This window comes from Scyliorhinus canicula, chromosome 24 (assembly GCF_902713615.1).
Source record: "Scyliorhinus canicula chromosome 24, sScyCan1.1, whole genome shotgun sequence".
Classification (NCBI taxonomy): domain Eukaryota; kingdom Metazoa; phylum Chordata; class Chondrichthyes; order Carcharhiniformes; family Scyliorhinidae; genus Scyliorhinus; species Scyliorhinus canicula.
In genome coordinates, this window is record NC_052169.1 from 15,395,613 (window position 1) to 15,401,380 (window position 5,768).

The window sequence follows — 5,768 nt, forward strand, 5'->3', positions numbered from 1 at the left end:
ACTTTGGCGAACGTTAAAGCGACCAGTGAAAGTGGGCGCAAACATTTTGACACGAGTGAGAGCACAGTGGGTCCCCACAAAAGGAAGCCAGAACAAGAGGAAAAGAAGGCCGAATATCAAATAACCACTGGTTGCTGTGGTAACCTGGGGGTCATTCCTAGAAAGAAACCTGAATCTGTGCCAATATCTGAAGTAAATTTTACTCAACTATATTTTGTTTCAAAGCAGAGTGTACTTATTCTCCATTTTGTTAGAAACATAGCATCCATTTTTCCATAAATCCATGAGTATGATGATTCAATCAAATAATGATTCAAGATGGAGCCGGAGCATGGCGACTCCCTGCAAGTTCTCTCAACCAGACCCCTTTCTTTTATCTCTTATCACTGTTCTGACCTACCAAAAAACTCTTTTTAACTTCATGTATAATTACTAATCGATCACTATTTGTTGATGTACCAATTGTTCAGTGTTACTCTGTCGATTATTCTTTTGTCTACTATGTACGTACTGTGTACCTTCACTTGGCCGCAGAAAAATACTTTTCACTGTACTTCGGTACATGTGATAATAAATATTAATCAATCAATCAGTATAACTGTGTCTTGTGTGACAATGTACGTTACTTTCTGAAAATAGGCATGATGTGGAGATGCCGGCGTTGGACTGGGGTGAGCACAGTAAGAAGTCTTACAACACCAGGTTAAAGTCCAACAGGTTTGTTTCAAACACGAGCTTTCGGAGCACGGCTCCTTCTTCAGGCCTGAAGAAGGAGCCGTGCTCCGAAAGCTCGTGTTTGAAACAAACCTGTTGGACTTTAACCTGGTGTTGTAAGACTTCTTACTCTGAAAATAGGGGCAATGGAATAAAAATAGGAGGTGAAGACGCCAAACCCTGCATGTGTGCAGGCGAAGCTCCTGATCAACAATTACAAAGGACAATAATAATATAAACGCAAATTACTGCGGATGCTGGAATCTAAGACAAAAACAGAAAAATGCTGGACAATCTCAGCAGGTCTGACAGCATCTGTGGAGAGAGAAGGGAGCTGACGTTTCGAGTCTCGATGACTCTGTGTCTAAGTTGGAGAGGACGGGTAAAAGGGTCACATTTATACTGCTGGAGGTGGGGCGTGGAGCAATGGGGCTGTATCGAGGGCCAGCGATGGATGGAGATTGACAAGGATGTAGTGAATAGAAAGACAAAGGGAACACAAAGGGAGGGCGATTAAGGCGAAGAAGGGTGCTGACAGTGGCTCAAAAAGAGATTAGAATGTGTTCATGGCAGAACAGAGGTAATCAGTGTGTTAAAGGGCAGCTAGGAACAGGGAACAGATTGCCCGGGTGGGATTGTATTGTATTTGTTTATTGTCACGTATACCGGGTGATGCACAATCAATGGACACGAAACGCAGATAAAGTCCGAACGATATGCTTTAATACACAAGAAGTGGACCCGGCAGCAGACGTACAGAAGAATGGCTGACTGCCGGGAACACGGGTTCTTATACCCCGCCTCGTAGGCGGAGCTACCTACCTCTCAGCCAATCGGCTGAGAGGCACATGACATACCTGGGCCAACGGGCAGCGAGTCCTCTGCACCAATGGCAGCTCACACTCACAGGTACCGTAATACCCCTAGTCATACTACCACACCGGGGTACAGAGAAAAGTATTGTTCTGCGTGCAGCTCAGACAGATTATTCTGCACATGAAAAGAAGATACATAATAGGGCAAACGCAAAATACACAACGTAAATACACAGACAGGCATCGGGTTGGGGAGAAGGGACAATGGTGAGAGAAAAACTGATTGATTGAAGAAGTGAAAATAAATTGATAGAAATAAAAAAAATGGGGTGAAAGTGGAGGAGAGTTCGCATTCTCATGTAATTACTTTATTTGGCCCCTTGTTCCAAACTGTAACCAATCACTGTTTGTCGATATACCATTTGTATTCTGTTGATTATTCTTTTTATCTACTATGCACGTACTGTATACGTTCCCTCGGCCGCAGAAAAATACTTTTCACTGTACTTCGGTACATGTGACATCAATCAATTCTGAAGTTGTTGAACTCAATGTTAAGTCTGGAAGGCTTTAAAGTGCCGAAACGGAAGATGAGGTGCTGTTCCTCCAGTTTACAATGGGCAGGATGTACGTTTCTGTAACTTGTAACCTAAATAGCGGTTTGATATTTTTTACATTATACATTTTGTACATTTAGGAGTTACTTTTGAAGAATGGCCTATTTAAATGAATAAGGCACATTTTGTGGTCAACGTTGAAACAATGGCATTTGTTACTGACCTCAAAGAAAACGGCCAACAAAGGTCGAGCAATCTGTCTGTGGAGTGTACTGAGGGGGTGCTGCCCCGTCAGGGGTGCTTTCATTTCGAGTGTGATGTTAAACTGAGGTCCAAAAAGCACAGGCATTCTCCCCAGTGTCCTGACCTTATCGCTCAAGCAACATGAACTAGAACAGATTATCTGGTCATTAACACATTGTCAGTTGTGGAATCTTGCTGTAATGATATGCTTGAAGTTATTGCAGAGGTACACCGCAACTGAATCCTTGGAATATGCTACAATTCTCGGAAACACGTGGCTTGCAAAACTGCATTCTCCAAAGAGCTGCTACGCCTGCGTTTTCTCAAACGACCTTTGAGACAGATAACAACTCATAACTTGGGGAGTGGTTGCACAACCACCTGTCAGATAGTGGAACCTTGAAAGACGCCAAAAGGCAGGTAAACCAGACCTCCCGTGGTTGAACAACGTGCAGGAGGGTCATGTATCTTGTGGATGGAGAAACCAACTTTGCATGATATTTTGGGCAGTTCGATGTGGGCCAATCAGAGACTGCGAACCCGTAGCCCGGAAACCAATCAATGGGGCACAGGAGGGTCGACCTGAAGACGGTTGCTGCGCAGCTGAAGGATAAAAGGAGGCTAAGAACCCTCATTAACTGGGGCCGTCAGAGCAATATCATCGAGAGAAGAAGTCCCACTGGGAACAGACCAGTCCTCACCAGATCAAATCCAATTGACGTGCGGTCAACCTAGACCAGTGGTGAGCAACCTGTGGCCTGAGGGCCCAATGCGGTCTATCAGGGTTTTGAGTGCAGCCCACAAGACATTTTGTTGACTGTTCCCCATGCGCAGGGTTGCCAGATACCGCTGGTTTCCATCCGTGTTGTTTTTTTCTACTGTCATGTCTAGGTGATTTGCACATAAAGCAAGGTGCACTCCCTCTGCGTCCAATCAACATAGAAATATTTATTGTGCTTATAACCTTTGAAGTTGATGGCGGTTCAATTAATTTATGATTCAGCATTTTCTATTACGCGTTAGGAAATATTCGGCGTGTATTAAATGTAATTAATCTTATTCATGGGTTCATGAACCAGCCCCGATTTCAATCTTGCAGCACACTGAGATGAAGGAGGGCCACTCATGTTCATGAAACTTACAGGATACTGCGAGGCCTGGAATAGAGTGGACGTGGAGAGGATGTTTCCACTTGTAGGAAAAGCCAGAACCAGGAGGACACAATCTCAAACTGAAGGGACGATCCTTTAAAACAGAGATGAGGAGGAATTTATTCAGCCAGAGGAGGGGGAATTTATTCAGCCAGAGGGTGGTGAATCTGTGGAACACTTTGCCGCAGAAGGCTGTGGAGGCCAAATCACTGAGTGTCTTTAAGACCGAGATAGATAGGTTCTTGATTAATAAGGGGATCAGGGGTTATGGAGAGAAGGCAGGAGAATGGGGATGAGAAAAATATCAGCCATGATTGAATGACGGAGCAGACTTGATGGGCCGAGTGGCCTAATTCTGCTCCTATGTCTTATGGTCATGCGGCTCACTCACTAGCCCAGGTTGCCCATCACAAGTCTGGACTGATGACCTCAGTGAGTAACTGTGGCTTTTAAATTACTCTAACTCTTTGAAAGCATTTTTTTTTAGCATTTTCTAATAAATGCTGTTGGATTTGCAGTAAAACCATTTCAGTTGTAATTTTCAATCTCTCAGATGGGACGTTACAAGAGTGACCAGGCTTCAAAAGTAATTCATTGGCTGTGAACCTTCCTGCAGATGTGAAATGTGTTAAAGAAATGCAAGGTTGTCTCTCTTAAACAGTCACATGTCCTGCGAGCTTTCAAAAATATAAACTAAAACATTCCGCCATCCAAATCCAGCACCGTAACTGTCGAGAAGGACAAGGGCAGCAGACACATGGGCACCCCCACCACCTGGAGGTTCCCCTCCAAGCCACTCACCACCCCGACTTGGAAATCTATCGCCGTTCCTTCAGGTGTTGTTGAATCTGTAAAATTCAGACACTTCGACCAGTGTGTTGCTCAAACGTTTTACCCAGGTGCCCTCAATCGGGAGATGAACAAAAGGACGAAACAGGTTCACGGTTCAACACAATTTTATTCACAATTCCATCACTCAACAAAGTATGACTCGGCTTCACAGCTGAGCTCGAGGTTTTACCCGCAGTTAGTGAAGGAGGCCGGCCAGGCTACGATCTCCCTTCTCTGGGCTTCGAAAGCCAGAGTCCCGTCTTTTTGCGATGGTTGTGACTGGCCCCGGGGGGTTGGGGGGGGTGGGGGGGGACTCCCAGGTTATCGCTGGAGGTGTGTTCCGATGTTCCTTTCTTTATACTGGTCTGGTAGCATTGGATTGGATTTGGATTTGATTTATTGTCACGTGTACCGAGGTAGAGTGAAAATTATGGTTCTGCGTACAGTTCAGGCAGATGGTTCCATACATGAAAAAACATAGGACATACCATAAATACACAATGTAAATACATAGACACAGACATCGGGTGAAGCATTGAGTCATTGATATAGGGCCCACAACTGCCCATTGTCCCATCCAGGCCCAAACCCGTTAATGGGAAAGACAGGATACTCCTGTTTATCCAGGATGATTCAATCAACACCCATTGTCCTCTGAAACACCCTCGTCTAACCAGCCATCAGCTCATTATGGAGTCTGACGGCTTCTTTTGTCTGTTCTTCGCCCTGCTGCAAAGTTGATTACCTGTGTCTGGACATTGGTTACATATTCATAGCGTGGTCCTGTCCTTTTGTGTAAAAGACAGTGGGTAATCGCAAAGTCCATCAACCCAGTTAGCTCAACTCAGTATCTGTGATTTCTTTTTCAGTTTGAGATTTAATAATGTGTCTAATTAAATTAGTGATTTGACAATGAGTCACCATTAAAGGCCACCGTTAGGGCAGCACGGTGACACAGTGAGTAGCACTGCTGCCTCATGGCGCCGAGGTCCCAGGTTCGATCCCGGCTCTGGGTCACCGTCCGTGTGGAGTTTGCACATTCTCCCCGTGTTTGTGTGGGTTTCGCCCCCACAACCCAAAGATGTGCAGGCTAGGTGGATTGACCATGCTAAATTGCCCCTTAATTGGAAAAAATTAATTGGGTACTCTAAATTAAAAAAAAAAATTAAAGGCCACCGTTTAGATAAAGGCTGCAGTTTACCCCCAGCAGAACCTAGATCTTGGGCGATAAAACAGTTACGGATAATGGTGGAAAAATGCCACAAGGCGGGGAAAAAAAAAACTTTAAATGTGTATCAGGAAGGTGGAGAGAAATGTGGGCAGCATGGTAGCACAGTGGTTAGCACTGTGACTTCACAGTGACAGGGTCCAAGGTTTGATTCCGGCTTGGGTCACCGTCTGTGCGGAGTCTGCACGTTCTCCCCGTGTCTGCGTGGGTTTCCACCGGGTGCTCCGGT